This window comes from Pogoniulus pusillus, chromosome 3 (assembly GCF_015220805.1).
Source record: "Pogoniulus pusillus isolate bPogPus1 chromosome 3, bPogPus1.pri, whole genome shotgun sequence".
Classification (NCBI taxonomy): domain Eukaryota; kingdom Metazoa; phylum Chordata; class Aves; order Piciformes; family Lybiidae; genus Pogoniulus; species Pogoniulus pusillus.
The window spans coordinates 45,750,984-45,768,446 of NC_087266.1; positions in this window are offsets into that span (position 1 = coordinate 45,750,984).

The following is a 17,463-nucleotide window of genomic DNA, read 5'->3' on the forward strand; positions in this document are numbered from 1 at the left end:
TACTGTGGCACCAAGAAAATACTTAAGTGTCTGGATCTTTCTGATACCAGACCCTTGGGTCCAAAGCAGTCTACCACTCTAAAATGCCTTCCTGGCTGTCAGTGTTGTGCTGAAAAAGTGGAAGGTGAACCTGTATTTTTATGAGGAACCTGATTCTTTCCATATGCATTAAGCACTGGTGATGTCATTATGTGAGCTTTCCTCCAGTTGCTGCAGGCATTACACTTGGATCTGCTGTCAGAGCTGCTCATGCAATCGCTCTTTAATCTGTTCAGCCCAAGCGAGCTGGGCTTAGTTTGAACTGCAGGACTTGGATTGAAGCAGGCCAGCCAGCAGTTGGGTGAGTGGTTCAGATGTTGTACTCCCTTGGTCTGTTGTCTTTAAGCGTGTCTGGATCTGGAGAAGGATGTGCCTGTTGCAGCTACTAGCCAGTTGCTTGGGGGCCTTAAAGGATGGATGGGATCTGCCTTCTGTGTATTTGCTAATGGAAGCACCATAAGGATGCAAATCCATCTTCCTGATATAGATTTCCTAAACATTGACCAGAACATCTGGTTCTTATTAAACACACCATATGCTTTTTCTAGTTGCATTAATAATTGGTAAGAAGGTGAAATTCTGAACTGGGTACTTTTTAATCAGCCTGAAACAGCTTCGAGGTGGTTAGGTTACATTTCCTTCTTTCAGGCAGAGGGGTAGTGTAAAAGGAGAGGGATATTTCTCTGGAGAGGAAAAATTCCCTCTCAGCATTTCCTGCTGCAGATTCAGTTGGTAAATTATGGTTCCTTAGCAATGGGGTTAATTGATTTAGGAGAGAAGCTTCATTTTGCTGTAGGTTCACTATAAAATATGTGAAGGAAAGCGATGTGGTTCAGATCTGGGGGTGTGTTGTGCTTCTGCGTGCACTGGGACCTTCCTGGAAGCTCCTGCCCTCACTTTGAGTGGCAAGATAGGCAAAGCCAGAGCAGTGTGGAAAATCACTGCTCCTAAACCATGAGCACACAGGAACAAATCCTCTTTTTGGCTTCATCTGTGAAACTGAGAAGTGAGCCTGCCCTTTCTCCCCAGTGCCAGGTCCAGAGGGATGTGTCACCTTGCAAAACCGATGAGGGGAGTTTCCTGGGCAGGTGTAGGACTTGCTGTTAGAGGGGGAGAGAAAGGCACTGTGTTTGTCTGCTGTAGCAGACAGAAGAAGAAGCAGGACAGCAAAGACAAGCTGGCACTCTTTAAGAAGCATCATTAACAAAAAAGCATGGTTTTGAAGTTGCCTGACTAGCAGCAGTTTAGGCTGGCTTTCTGCGTTTTCATCCTGCTTGGTAGGGTGAATAATGAATGGTGGATGTTACCATCCTGAAGGCAAAGTGTTCCAACTAAGAGTATGTTAATTATTTAGGAGTTTCAGAGGAGGCTGCCTCGAGCAATCACAAAGTGGGGAGAGATGGATGGCTCCTTCATTCCTCAGGCTGGATTGATTGAGGCATTGGGCATGAGCCTCGAGCACAAGCCCTATGAGGAGAGGCTGGGGGAGCTGGGATTGGTTAGCCTGGAGAAGAGGAGGCTCAGGGGAGACCTTTTTGCTGTCTACAACTACCTGGGGGGAGGTTGTGGCCAGGGGGAGGTTGCTCTCTTCTCTCAGGTGGCCAGCACCAGAACGAGAGGACACAGCCTCAGGCTGTGCCAGGGGAAATTTAGTCTGGAGGTGAGGAGAAAGTTCTTCACTGAGAGAGTCATTGGACACTGGAATGGGCTGCCCGGGGAGGTGGTGGAGTCGCCGTCCCTGGAGCTGTTCAAGGCAGGATTGGACGTGGCACTTGGTGCCATGGTCTGGCCTTGAGCTCTGTGGTAAAGGGTTGGACTTGATGATCTGTGAGGTCTCTTCCTACCTTGGTGATACTGTGATACTGTGATGAGTTTTCTACCTTCCCTCTGCAAATTCAGTTGTTGCTTGATCCTGTCAAAAGCTTTGGGACTATAGTTGGTATTTAAAGTTGAGTGTCTCCTGTTGTAGAGTGAAATCACCAAATGAGCACTGTGCTTTGGAATGAAAATAGGTTGTCCTTACAGACTCTCTGTTGTGAAGATGTTTTCCAGTGAAAGCAAGGCATGTTCTACAGTGTGTGTAATGTCAGCTGGGGATGGAGTTGGGGATTAAGTCACCATCTGTTTGGGCTTTTTAATCTTATTTTCACATGAACAGGTGGAGACTTCTACTTATACAGCAGTTCTGGAGATGATTTGCTCTAAAACTTAGGAGTGTCCTCTGCAGAGCTGTTGATCTGGATTCCTTCCAGCTTGTTTTGCTTGGTTTTGAATGCCTTGCTGTGCCAGAAGGAAGGGGCTGATGTAGATGTCATTTCACTGGAGTATGATTATGATTTAAGTTCATCATCTGATTACATATGGCACTGAAAAATGCTTTCTTGAGAATCCTCTATCCTCAACGGGCATCACTGGAGGCTGTACTATCCTTATGGACCAGTCTGACTTTTTAATCCTTGTTTTGACCTCTCTCTCATGTTGCAATGCTCAGTTTGGATTCAAAAGAGAGTTCAGCCCTGTCTGCCAATGCCACGTGTCCAGAAATGGAAATGAGCTTAGGCTAAGCAGATGGGTTACCACAGCTTAACCTGTGTGAGGTGAGGCACAACAATTATTTGCACAGTATGCTTTTCATCTACTGCAAATTCAAGGTTAAATGGATTAGTTTAAATCTCCATCACTGAGATCTGAGCTCATGTTTCTCATCTTGGATTTGCTATTGACTGTGTATGTCTTCTGTGCCATCACCCAGCCTCAGCTGATATGTAGTAACTTGTTAAGCTTGGTAAAGGCTTGGTTTTGAGTCCTTAATAAAGAACAAAGAAGAGGCAGGGGAGGGCTCATTGGTTGGTTTGACTGGTTTTTATCTCCCCACTTGGCTGCATGTGTTTGAAGCCACTATTTATGCACTGACAGCCAGGTGAGGTTTGGGGAGAGAGTAAAACAGCTGTGCTGGCAGGGGCAGAACTTGCTTAGAGGAGGAACCTCAACTTCTGCTGGCTCTTATCTGTGGTCCCAGGGCTTTTCCTCTTCCTACTGTTACTGATATTTGGTTTGCAGCATACACTGGGTGTGGAAGTGATTTTCAGCTGGGCTGCCTAATGCAAAGGGTTAAAGAGGGGAGGATAAATCATGTTCAGGGCTTCACAGATTCACTGAAACATTGATTTCAGTAGTGGTTACTTAGCAAAGAGAGAACCAACTCAGGGTGGTTCATACTCATCTGGAAAACAGTCATGTCTTCAAACACAATTTTCTTTGGTTTGGAGCATTCATTTTTGCTATTAGGTCATTGTCCATCTGCTTCATATCCTGCATGAAGTTAAGAGAGTTCTTCACCAGTGAGAAAGGTCTATCCAGCATAGGTCCCTATAGAGGAACTCAGCTGGAGCTGACCTCAGGTGGTGTTCAGCTCAGGTGGATCTGGTTGGACATGAGAAGTATTTGTGCCACACACAGAGCCCATATTACCTGAGATTCTGAAGGTGCCTGCATGTGCTAGACATGACATCTGCTAGACTGCTGTTGAGAAGGTTCCAAGGTCATGATGTTTAGAAGCAAAACATGCATTACAAAGCCAATATGAATGCAGCAACTCTTGAATTAAATCCATCTCTGCATGCTAACACTGTGACCTCCATATTCTCAGTGGAGAAACTCCTGGTTTCTATGTTACTTTCTACATTACTGACTGAATTGAAGCCTGGATAACAGCTCTAGCTGCCTGAATAACTTCCTAATCATGTAAGATGATCCTGGCTGCTATACCTCATGGGCTTACAGTTGTAAACCAAGTATTTTTGAGGTCTTTTTCTTTCTTACAGACTAGAAGCCATCAGTTAAATGCTGTAGATTGACTTGTGGGATCAAACCAGGCTGGTCAATACAAAGAAATGCTACTGCTTGGTTTGCATTTCCTCTTTCATGTCTGGGCTATAGAAACTAAAGTGTTCAGTTCAGCTTTTAAAAACTACAGGCTTACACCTCTGTTCTCCCAAGGCTCACTGGTTTCTCTTGGAAGGCTGGGAATGATTAAATGGGCTTTGAACTGAAAGTGAGTGCTAGGGCTGGGGGCTAGGTTGGACTGGATGATCTTGAAGGTCTCTTCCAACCTGGTTGATTCTGTGATTATTCTATGATGATTTCTTTGCCATGCACATCTGTAATTCTGACCCACATCCTGAGGTTCTGTTTGTGTTTCACAGAATGGTAAAGATTGGAAGGGTCAGCTGGAGGTCACCTAGCCCAACCACCCTGCTAACACAGGTACCTCTAGATCAGGTTGCACAGAAACAAATCATTGTCTTCCAGTATGTATGCAGGCTTCACATTGTCAAAACAAAATAGATCTTGCTACTTAGAATCATAGAATGGTTTAGGTTGGAAGGGACATCAAACTTGCCCTGAATTTTGGCTGGGATACACTTAATTTTCTTCCTAGTAGCTGATATAATCCTGTGTTTTGGATAAGAGTCATGTTGATAGCAGAGTATTGTAGTTGTTGTTAAGTACTGTTTTCACTAAGTCAAGGATTTCTCAGCTTCTTGCATTGGAATGGGCTGCCCAGGGAGGTGGTGGAGTCACCGTGCCTGGAGGTGTTGAAGCAAAGCCTGGCTGAGGCACTTAGTGCCATGGTCTAGTTGAGTGGCTAGGGCTGGGTGCTAGGTTGGAGTGGCTGATCTTGGAGGTCTCTTCCAACCTGGTTGATTCTATGATTCTCATGCCAGTGAGAAGGCTGGAGGGGCACAAGAAGTCAAGAGAAGATAGAGCCAGGACAGCTGACCCAAGGTATTCCATACCATATAACATCATGGCCAGTACATAAGCTATGGTGAAGGCTGGCTGGGGCCAGTTGCTGCATGAGGCCTGGCTGGGCATCAGCCAGCAGATGGTGAGCAATTGCATCATGCATCACTTACCTTTTAGAAAAAGATAATTCTCTCTTTGTTACCTTCCTTTTCATTACTACTGTTATTATTATTACATTTTACTCCAATTAATAAACTGTTTTTATCTCAACCCACAGGTTTTGTGGTTTGTTGTTGGGTTTTTTTTTCCCCTTTCACAATTCTCCTTCCCATCCCACTGAGGTGCAGAGAAGTGATTGGCAGCTGCATGGTGCTTGGATGCTTACGTGGGTTAGACCAGTAACAAGGGTGTATCACATCAGGTCAGGACCAATTCCTCCTGACTTAGACACTTAGATAAAACACTGCAGTTAGGGTGTTGCCCTTGGCTCCTTCAATAACCATGACAAGAAGAACAGGGAAGCTGAATTCTTCCCTAATGATGTTCCTTTGTCACAGTGAATACTATAGAAGAGTACAGGGCAGCAGACTTTTCACTAGGGCTTCTTAATCAACTGGCTAAAGTAAAGCATGTGTGTTGAAATTAAGGCCAGTTGTAGGTGGCTTTGAGTTAATAGTTTGTGGAGCTGGCCCAGTGTCCTGGTAGGGCATAAATCCCTCTGCCTGAAACATTTGTATTTTACCCTGGGATCATCTTGTCTCCTGCTTTTTGTCCATCTCTCTGAGAAGTTGAGTGACTTGTGACAGTGGATGGGGCTTGTCACTGTTCCCCTGTGGACCTTGGCAGCAGGGTTGTGCTGAGGGCTTATACCCAGAAATATTTTGCACGTTCAGACTGTGACTCCAGTGGGTTCTTGTGCAGCAGTAAGCTCTAAATTTGGCAATCTGTCTTCATAGATGTGCTAGTTTGAGCCTAGCTAGGATGTTTTGGTGAGAAGGATTAGATTACAGGCTGTGGAAGGAAAACAATGGTGATGTCTACTTCACTCATAGGCTTGCTGAGATGCATAAGAACAAGAACACAAACATAGATAACAGAGTCACTCTCTGTCTGGGCTTTGGGCTGAACTTCTCTCTCTAACCTAACCTGCTGTCTGTGTGACTAATCCATCTGCTTCCTAACCCCCCCTGGCTGACCCTCCAAGCTACCTTGAGCATAAGGCAAAGTCTTGGGTAAGGTTGAGGGGTGAGAGGAAGGTGGAAGGGTGGTTGAGAGTTCCTCCTGGGCACTCAGGTTTCTGGGAGGGCTGTTGTGTTTCTGTATTACCTTTTACCTTGTCTCTTTCTGTCAATATCTGCTTGTATCTTGTGCTAAGCTGTAACTCATAAGCTTTATTCCATTTCCAGAGCCACTGAGTCTAGTCTGGGTGATTTCCAAAGCATGGGAGGGGTGGGGAACACCCAAACCATCACAACAGACTGGTTCTTAAAGCTGTGTATAGTTTAATGGCTTCATGCTCTTGGAAAGCTGATTTATGAGTGGTAGCTTTGTTTGTTTATGAGTAGAGTTTATGATGCAAAACAAGATGCTGAATTCACAGAGGCCAAACAGAACAGCTCAGCTCTCAGTCTCCAAATAGCATCCCAGATATTTTGTTGACAGCTGGTAAAACATGCTGCTAATACAGCAGTAGTTATTGCACATTAGCAGCTACACATCAGCTGTCTTGAAGCTCTTTGGTGTGCTCTAATAAATACCACTTTAAAGCTCAAGGCATGCAGCACACAGCAACCCTAACCTAGAGGGAGATGGTGAAAGCCTGTAACTCACTCAATGGTGTGGCCAAAGAAGCTGGTGGTGTTATTAGTCCAAAGCCTGTGTTAGCACTGAGGATTAAGGCCTCTTGCTTGCAGCACTTCTGCAGCTTCAAATAATCTCACAGAAAACGCTTTGCCCTAGCAAGGGTCTTTGGCATTGCCAAGCACTTGCTGAGCAAAGCTAAGAGCAGCACCTTGGTGTTTCTTTTTTCACCCTCAGCTTGCTCCTGGGTTAAGTCCAGCTCTGTTGACTGCAGGGGGAAGTTACAGAGTTTCTAGAACCTTGTCTACAAGGATTTAGCATCCTTGCTTGGTGTTTCCAGTAATGCTTTTCACTGAGGACCATGTGGTTCTTTGCACCTTCACTGCCCACACAAGGTCTGTCCTTAATGCCTCATGCTTCCCGTGAGCTCTTCTCTTTACTCTGTTTTGTACTAGAAAAAAAAACCCTCCTTCCACTGTCCCTCCCTTAAACTGAACCAAAAGATAAGCATCACAGGCCATATGGCAGACAGTTCATCAGTGGAAAGCAGGAAGAAAGGAGAGAGACAGCCAGAGGCTGCAGACTTTTCCTCCTTGGCTGCCTTTTATGGCTCAATGTTCATATGGTTCTCTGGGGGACAGTGCTGTGAGATACATGAGCCCCATTCCTGGAGCCTCAAAGTGGAAAGCAGCCAGAGCCAGAACCAAGCTGATGAGACTCCAAGCATCTCACCAGGGTTTTAAATCCTCTGTATCCTATCTGGCTCCATCCCTCTGAGCTGCAGAGCCACAGGAAAAGTGTAGCAGTAAATATTGTACATAGAATCAACCAGGTTGGAGGAGACCTCCAAGATCATCCAGTCCAACCTAGCACCCAGCCCTAGCCACTCAAACAGACCATGGCACTAAGTGCCTCATCCAGGCTTTTCCTGAACACCTCCAGGGATGGTGACTCCACCACCTCCCTGGGCAGCCCATTCCAATGCCAATCACTCTCTCTGCCAACAACTTCCTCCTAACATCCAGCCTAGACTTCCCCTGGCACAACTTGAGACTGTGTCCCCTTGTTCTGTTGCTGGTTGCCTGGGAGAAGAGGCCACCCCCTGCCTGGCTACAACCTCCCTTCAGGTAGTTGTAGACAGCAATGAGGTCCCCCCTGAGCCTCCTCTTCTCCAGGCTGCACACCCCCAGCTCCCTCAGCCTCTCCTCATAGGGTTCACACTCCTGTTTCCTGGACTCTGGCCTTCCCCAGCATTGCTGGTGCCTGACTGTGTAACAAAGGATGGCAGCTCCCTGGTCACATTCCTTCCCAGTGGCCAAACTGGGCTGTGGGGTGGTCCTGCTTCTGCCTCTCACTGCCATGTCTGGCTGAGCTGCAGACTTGCACGTGCCTTGGCTGTGTTAGAGCAGCAGCAAGCTCCAAAGAGCAATGCAATGAGAACTTGTGGAGGTTTTCAGAGATCAGATTTCATGCTTTCTCTCCTGGCTCAGGCAATTTCCTGGTTTTCCTGTCTGACTTGCAGGACACTTTAACAGCAGGATGTTTAGTTGATGTTCTTTCGTATCAAGGAGAAGAGGTTTAGCTTTGCACTTGGCTTTTGTGTGGGAGGAAATCTTGGCGTGTCCAGTTGTGGCTGCTTCACTGAATGCACTTGTTAAAAATGCAAGGTTTTACCCACCACAGGACCTGTGCTATGGAAGGATACATCCAGCAGCTGCCACACTTGGTAATGGTTTTAAGACTATGTCTAAACTGAACTGTATTTGCTGGTGATTTAACTGTAGTTGATGCTGAGAATCCTATCAGCTTCACCAAGCAGATTTGAGGTCTCAGCACAGGAGTATTTGGTAGCTGGCATGAAAAAGACTATTTTGGTAAAGCATAACCCTGTGTTTGTAATGTGAGTGTAGTTGTGCTGACTCCTCTATGACTCCATGGTTCTAGGACTCTTCTGTGAGTGCTTCCTCTATAACTCTGTGGTTCCTCAATGAAGTAGCCATGGCCACTTCATCCAAAGGCTAGGTCATGACATGGCTGCCCAGGATTGCCCAGCAGTTGAGCTGACACTTTGTCCCTGGTTTCCAGGGTCTCTCCTGGAAGTTCTGTACAGAGGGGAGTGAGGGGAGAGTGCAGGGTTCTGCACTTTGGCCACAACAACCCCAAGCAGTGCTACAGGCTGGTGACAGTGTGGCTGGAGAGCAGCCAGGAGGAAAGGGACCTGGGGGTGATGATAGATAGTAGGCTGAAGATGAGGCAGCAGTGTGCCCAGGTGGGCAAGAGAGCCAATGGCATCCTGGCCTGCATCAGGAACAGTGTGGCCAGTAGGACAGGGGAGGTTATTCTGCCCCTGTACTCAGCACTGGTCAGGCCACACCTTGAGTACTCACAGTATCACAGTATCACAGTATCATCAGGGTTGGAAGAGACCTCACAGATCATCAAGTCCAACCCTTTACCACAGAGCTCAAGGCTAGACCATGGCACCAAGTGCCACGTCCAGTCCTGCCTTGAACAGCTCCAGGGACGGCGACTCCACCACCTCCCCGGGCAGCCCATTCCAGTGTCCAATGACTCTCTCAGTGAAGAACTTTCCCCTCACCTCCAGCCTAAATCTCCCCTGGCACAGCCTGAGGCTGTGTCCTCTTGTTCTGGTGCTGGCCACCTGAGAGAAGAGAGCAACCTCCTCCTGGCCACAACCTCCCCTCAGGTAGTTGTAGACAGCAATAAGGTCTCCCCTGAGCCTCCTCTTCTCCAGGCTAACCAATCCCAGCTCCCTCAGCCTCTCCTCGTAGGGCTGTGCTCAAGGCCTCTCCCCAGCCTCGTTGCCCTTCTCTGGACACGCTCAAGCATCTCAATGTCCCTCCTAAACTGGGGGGCCCAGAACTGAACACAGTACTCAAGGTGAGGTCTAAGCAGTGCAGAGTACAGGGGCAGAATGACCTCCCTGCTCCTGCTGACCACACCATTCCTGATGCAGGCCAGGATGCCACTGGCTCGCTTGGCCACCTGGGCACACTGCTGGCTCATGTTCAGGCAGGTATCAATCAGCACCCCCAGATCCCTCTCTGTCTGGCTGCTCTCCAGCCCCTCCGACCCCAGCCTGTGTCTCTCCATGGGGTTGTTGTGGCCAAAGTGCAGCACCCTGCACTTGGAGCTATTGAACCCCATCCCCTTGGACTCTGCCCATCTGTCCAGGCGGTCAAGGTCCCTCTGCAGAGCCCTTCTGCCCTCCAACCCAGCCACATCTGCCCCCAGCTTGGTGTCATCTGCACACTTGCTGATGGCTGACTCCATGCCCTCATCCAGATCATCTATGAAGATGTTAAAGAGGATGGGGCCCAGCACTGATCTTTGAGAATGTGAGTGTATAGTGCTGTGGGAACTGATTTTGTACATGGCCATGCTGTGCACACACACACACAATGTCTAGAAGAACTTCATGGCAGGGTGAGACCTTACTTTCCCCCTGAGATCATTCAATTCACTTTATCACAGTCATAGGATCACAGAGTCAGAGAATGTCAGGAGCTGGAATTATCCTCTTGTGAGACATAGTCACTTTAAATGTGTACCCAAACACAGCCTGCTTTTACCCTGATTGGACTCTCTGCTTTTCTTACTCCTTAGCAAAATAAAACCCAACCAAAAATCTAGCAGTATCAGCAGCTCAGTCTGGGATTTTCTCCCACACAGATTTCTACAATTAGGAGCATTGACACCAAGTTATTGGAATTTGCTGTCTGTTGTTTTTTTTTCCCCCCCTTTTCCTTGTGATCAAATGGCTCAGCTTCAGAGTATGGGCCCTGGGTGTATGGGCTGCTTTGTTTATCCTGGTCAGGATGGGGATGGAGGGGAAGGAAACACCCACCCACCCCCAAAATAGTGGGCAAACTCAACTGAAAGATATTGAAACATTTTAAATGTCATAGAATCATAGCATCAAGCAGGTTGGAAGAGACCTCCAACATCATCCACTCCAACCTAGCACCCAGCCCTAGCCACTCAACTAGACCATGGCACTGAGTGCCTCATCCAACTGATCAATGTCTGCCTATTGGCCTGAAACTTTGAAGACAAGACTTAGAAAATAAACAGTCATTTAGATTATTTTCAGGTGTTCCATAATGAAATGCCCTTGTTTTGAGAAACACCAAAATCCAGTATTTTTGTTTAGAACTTGTATTCTAGGCACTCCAATTAAATAATTTTGGAATACTCCAAGTTGTATTCTGAGCTTAAAAGTTCAAGAAATGATTCCTGAGCTGGCTGCATACATGCAAACCTATGCAAATCTAAACTAAGTTTGTAGCATCAAGGCTTCGGCAGTTTGAACTCTGCAGAGTACATCAACAACTATTCTGAAGCCTGCCATGGCATTATGTCAGTGGAGCCTAATTACTGATTATAAACCATAGAATCAACTGAAAAATACTGGAACGTTTTAAATGTCATAGAATCAACCAGGTTGGAAGAGACCTCCAAGATCATCCAGTCCAACCTAGCACCCAGCCCTATCCAATCAACTAGACCATGGCACTAAGTGCCTCAGCCAGGCTTTGCTTCAACACCTCCAGGGATGGTGACTCCACCACCTCCCTGGGCAGCCCATTTCAATGCCAATCACTCTCTCTGTGCATGACTTCCTCCTAACATCCAGCCTAGACTTTCCTCAGCACAACTTGAGACTGTGTCCCCTTGTTCTGTTGCTGGTTGTCTGGCAGAAGAGACCAACCCCCACCTGGCTACAGCCTCCCTTCAGGTAGTTGTAGACAGCAATGAGGTCCCCCCTGAGCCTCCTCTTCTGCAGGCTGCGCACCCCCAGCTCCCTCAGCCTCTCCTCATAGGCTTTGTGCTCCAGGCCTTTCACCACCTAATCAATTATTCACCAGCTAATCTCTTTAATTATGTCATTAATATGACCCATCCATCCTGGCTCACATTTAATCTCTGGGCTCTATGAGCTTGTGTTCAAGACTAAACCAAGCTTTTTCTTCTAGTACTGGCTGGGCCATCTGCTACTCTTCCCTAGTCCTCCCAGCCTGGTGGCTAAATAAGGAGCCATTCAGCTAAGCTCAGCATCTGCTGATTGTGCTTTCTCTGTGACCTTTCCCAAAGAACTGCCTCAGTTTTGACAGAAACTTGAGAGTTTACACTGTCCAGCTGAAGAGGCAGACTGCCCTGTGCATTCTGAATTGCATGGCTTTTTCTGTGATGGTTTGGGTGTTCCCCACCCCCCACACTTTGCAAATCACCCAGACTAGACTCGGATGGCTCTGGAAATTGAATGAAGCTTTTATTTACAGCTGGCACAGTATACAAGCAGATATTTACAGTAGATACAGTTATAGACAGACATAGACAAGGGAAAAGGTAACACAGAAACACAACAGCCCTCCCAGAAACCTGAGTCCCCAGGACGGGCTCCCAACCACCCCTTCACCTTCCCCCTGCCCCTCTCAACCTTACCCCAGTCCCAAGCAAGAATGGAGGTTTGGCCAGGGGGGTTAGGAAGCAAAGTGGATTAGTCCAAAAGGGAGGGTGAGGTTAGGGAGTGAGATGCAGCTCAGCCAGCAGCCCAAGTGAGAGTGGTTATCTGTGTTTTTCTTTCTTGTTCCTACACAGCTCAGCAAGCCTATGAGTGAAGTAGACATCACCATAGTTTTCCTTTTACAGCCTGTAATCTAGTTCTTCTCACCTAAATATTCTAACCTGCTTCAAACCAGCAGAGTTTCAAAATGTCTCTTTGTTCCTGTGCAATCAAAACCCCAACATTGAAAAAAAAAAAGGTGTTTTTAATTGGTGCTGAGTATTGACTGATACTCAAAATGCAACAGCACAGTTGGACTTCAGTGCTGTCTTATGACATGTCTTATGACATGACAGTGCTGTGTCCAGTTCTGGGCTCCTCAATTCAAGAGAGGTGTTGAGATAGTGGAAGGTGTCCAGAGAAGGGCAACAAAGCTGATGAGAGGCCTGGAACACAAACCCTATGAGATGAGGCTGAGGGAGCTGGGGATGTTTAGCCTGGAGAATAGGAGGCTCAGGGGGGACCTCATTGCTGTCTACAACTACCTGAAGGGAGGCTGTAGCCAGGTGGGGGTTGGTCTCTTCTCCCAGGCAACCAGCAACAGAACAAGGGGACACAGTCTGAAGTTGTGCCAGGGGAAGTCTAGGCTGGATGTTAGGAGGAAGTTGTTGGCAGAGAGAGTGATTGGCATTGGAATGGGCTGCCCAGGGAGGTGGTGGAGTCACCCTGCCTGGAGGTGTTGAAGCCAAGCCTGGCTGAGGCACTTAGTGCCATGGTCTAGTTGAGTGGCTAGGGCTGGGTGCTAGGTTGGACTGGATGATCTTGGAGGTCTCTTCCACCCTGGTTGATTCTATGACTCTAATGTGTGGCTGCAAACTGACCATGCTATGGAGAGAAGGCAGGGAAACCAACCTCTCTTAGCTTTGCTCAGACAAGAGCTCAGCCTCTCATTTGGCCTGTTTGGCATTTCTCCAACTGCTGTGCTGTCAAACTTCTATTTTTTTCTCCCAAACCAGGCTGATATCATAAGGATCTGCACAGAACCTCTTGCCCACAGCTCATCTCAGTGCCAGAATTACAACAGCCTCTTGTTCTTAATAGAGGAAAAAAGATGTAAAATCTCCAGTCGGGCAAAGTTCATGTGGTGAGTACTTTGCTAGCCTGTAGGCAGTGCCCAGATTAAGGTCTCCATCTGATTTTGTGCTACTAGAGAATTAGAGACCCCAAACTTATATGTATATGGTATGTGAGTATACACACATTTATTGGGTCAGTGTTTCTCTGATGCTTCTGTTTGCACTCCCCTCGGGACCTTGCCCCTGGATTGATCCCATGCCCTTTTGGGCTGTGTGAAGAGAAGACTCCAGGATGCTTAGTTATCCCCAAAGGGAGCAGAGGTGTTTTTGGTTTGGGACCCCACAACTGTCAGCTGCTGTGTCAAACTCTACAGATTCAGGCAAGAATCACTAATGGCTTCTAAGTTATGCTGAACTTGTTTGGTATGGTGTCCAGTTCTTTTGGGAGTTAACTTATTGGTTTAAAGGAAGCTTGGCCCAGGCTCTACCAGCTGAAGGAAATCATTCCTCCCCCATCTAGCAGTAGGTAAAGGGAGGTCCAGTTCTTTTGGGAGTTAACTTATTGGTTTAGAGAAAGCTTGTCCCAGGCTCTACCAGCTGAAGGAAATCATTCCTCTTCCATCTAGCAGTAGGTAAAGGGAGGTCCAGTTCTTTTGGGAGTTAACTTATTGGTTTAGAGAAAGCTTGTCCCAGGCTCTACCAGCTGAAGGAAATCATTCCTCTTCCATCTAGCAGTAGGTAAAGGGAGGTCCAGTTCTTTTGTGAGTTAACTTATTGGTTTAAAGGTGCTTGTCCCAGGCTCTACCAGCTGAAGGAAATCACTTCTCCTCCATCCAGCAGTAGGGAAAGGGAGGTTCAGGTGTAGTGGCTCTAGGTATCACCTGCCCACTTGTCGTCGTCCTCCCATCCTGCACCAGCCAAATGAATTCACTCAGAGTAGACTCAGCTGACTGAAAGTCAGGGAATGAAGTTTTATAATCACAGCTTAGCACAACATATAAGCAGCTATTTACAATACATTACAAATATTTACAGCTACTTACAGTAATGCACAAGTTAGAAGTAATACAGAAACACAATACCCCTCCCAGCAGTCAGTACCCAGGAGGGGTTCCCAACCACCCTTCCACCTTCTTTCCACCCCCTTCCCTTAACCCAGAGCCTGCCTTACATGCAAGGTGAGTTAGAAGAATTGGCAAAGGGGGTTAGAAGGAAATGATTAGTTGGGTTATGTGCAGGGTCAGGCAGAAGCAGTTAATGGGGCAGAAGCCAAGGAGAGACTGTCTTGTCTATAGTTGTGTTCTTCTTTTTATACACCTCAGCAAGCCTATGAGTGAAATGGACATCACCATTGTTTTCTTTTCACAGCCTATCATCTAATTTCTCCCATTAAAACATTCCCATTAGCTTCAATCCAGCACATCAGGAAGTGGTAGGACTAATAGGATGCTCTTTACAACTACCTGAAGGGAGGTTGCAGCCAGGTGGGGGTTGGTCTCTTCTGCCAGGCAACCAGCAATAGAACAAGGGGACACAGTCTCAAGTTGTGCCAGGGGAAGTCTAGGCTGGATGTTAGGAGGAAGTTGTTGGCAGAGAGAGTGATTGGCATTGGAATGGGCTGCCCAGGGAGGTGGTGGAGTCATCACCATCCCTGGAGGTGTTGAAGCAAAGCCTGGCTGAGGCACTTAGTGCCATGGTCTGGTTGAGTGGACAGGGCTGGGTGCTAGGTTGGAGTGGATGATCTTGGAGGTCTCTTCTAACCTGGTTGATTCTATGATTCTATGATGATAATCCATTAAAAGCTTTCCCAGACAGACAAACAAAACAAGCAACAAAGCTGACACTGTTTTCTGTTAGCCAAGATAAGTAGAAACTATATTAGAGCAGACTGAGGAGGAAGTGAGTAGGAGCAGCTTCCCAGACCAGAGTGGGACAAATTGTTTACATTCTGGCTTTTTATCCCTCTCAGCAAACCAATGAATGGTATAGACTTCATCATTATTTTCTTTTCACAACCAGTGATCTAATTTCTCTCATTAAAACAACCCAATTAGCCTCAAACCAGCACAAGGGGTTGTGGGAAGCAGATGTGGGTGGATATCTGCACCTCTCCCTTTCCTACACCCTGAAGTGGAGGGACTCTGTGAGGAGCATCTGCCCCTCTGGGAACACCCCTTGCAGGTGCTGAGATCTCCTCTGGGTCCATCAGCAGGCACAACAAAAAGGGCTGTTTTCATGTGTGTCAAAGTAGAATTAACTTGTGCAGTGTGTGTATGTGCTCCCCTGGTTTTCTTGGCAGATGTCCCCTTTCCACTCGCTCCTCCCTCATTCATCTTCTCCTCTCTTGCCTCCTGTGCCACCTTCCACTCACCACGGTGGCACATTTCTCTTGCTAGCAGTAACTGGGGCTGGCAGCCTCTCCTGTGACCAGAGGAATGGACCTCCACAGCTGGACAAGAGCTGGGGTGGTGTAAGTCGGGTGTCCTCCAGGCCCCTGATTCACTGTAGGGGACCACAGTGGGTAATCACATCCCTCCTGCAGAGCTGAGCAGTCCAGTTTGAACTCTATGATCCTTTCCACCTCTCCTCTGTACCCTTCAGAGGATCAGGATTCAGAGAGGATCCAAAAGTGACCAGGGCTGCAGAAGGATGTTGTCATGCCCTGGCACAGAGCTTTCCACGTAGCCTACCTAGGAAAAGCTGCATGAAGGTTTTTTTCCCATCTGATCTGTCATGTAGTGTTGCTCTGGCATGACTCAGGAGTGACTGACTGCTTGAAATAAACATGCCTTGCAAGCGAGCATCCCTCTTCCAGAAGGAGGTGACTCACTGGAGAGGTGCCTCCTCCCTGTCTGGGTGCAGCCTCAAGCTACAATTCCCTTTGGGCCCCTTTTTGAGTTTCTTTAACCCCAAAACACAGGCTGACTTTGAGAAGCAGATCCAAACATCTCAGACCAGTGCTCTTGTGCACTGCACGTGGGCTGAGTGGGTCACTGGTCCCCTGCAGGTGGTACCCAAGTGTTCCATTCTGGATTGTGTTCAGGTTCAGTCAAGGTTAAAAGATTGTGTTCAGGTTCAGGTTCAGACAAGGTTAAAAGACACTGTTGTGAGCATTCTGTCTGATTTTCTGTGCTTAATGTACACCCTTGGATTTCCTCTGTATTTCTGCTTGAAGCCCATCGGATGGGCTGGTTGAGCACATAGGTCTGCAGCCAAGATCTGAGGTGGAGTCATGCCTGTGACCAAACATTGGCAGCAGCAGATGATAAAACCTTTCCAACACGTGGAAAGACTTCCAGGGCTTTTAAATTACTGACTGCACTTCTGCTTTCACTGACAAAACTTTCCACTTCTGTGGGATGGGGATGACATAACAGGGTAGGGACAGAAGATGCTTGAGACTGCTGCCTACAAGCAGAGTAATGATCCAGCTTTAGGCTTTGAGACCTTTGTGAGGGGAAGTGTTCGCCTAGTGTCAGAACCTAAGCCCAAACCCATTCCCAAATACCTCTCTGCTCCCCAGCAAAATGCCTTTTTTACTGCTGTTGTCCAAGGATCCTTCCTCAGGTGCCTACTATTGTGCAAAGTCAGTGACTTCCTTGGTGCTGAAAGATGTCCCATGACCAGTGGGCTTTTAAAAGTCATCCCTTACCGTGCAGAAAGTGTTATTAAAAATTGGAAATAAATGCTTCAAAGATACTGTTTCACTCCCATAAAGTGTCACTAGTGCTGACAGAAAAAAACAAACCCAAACCAACCAACCAACTCCCCCAAGCCCCAGTCCTGGCAGACATTCCTTTTCACAGAATAACACAGTTAACCAGGTTGGAAAAGACCTCTAGGATTGAGTCCAACCTATTACCTAACCCTTCTAATTAATTAAACCATGGCACTAAGTGCCTCATCCAGCCTCCTTTTAAAGGCTTCCAGGGATGGTGACTCCACCACCTCCACAGGCAGCCCATTCCAATGGCAAATCACTCTTTCTGTGAAGAACTTCTTCCTAATATCCAGCCTAAACCTGCCCTGGCACAGTTTGAGTCCCCTTGTTCTGTTGCTGGTTGCCTGGCAGAAGAGACCAACTCCCACCTGGCTACAGCCTCCCTTCAGGTAGTTGTAAAGAGCAATAAGGTCTCCTCTGAGCCTCCTTTTCTCCAGGCTGAACAACCTCAGCTCCCTCAGCTGCTCCTCACAGGGCTGTGCTCCAGCCCTCTCACCAGCCTTGTTTTCCTTGCAAAATGGTGGAGATTTAGAAGTAAATTCCAGCCAGGG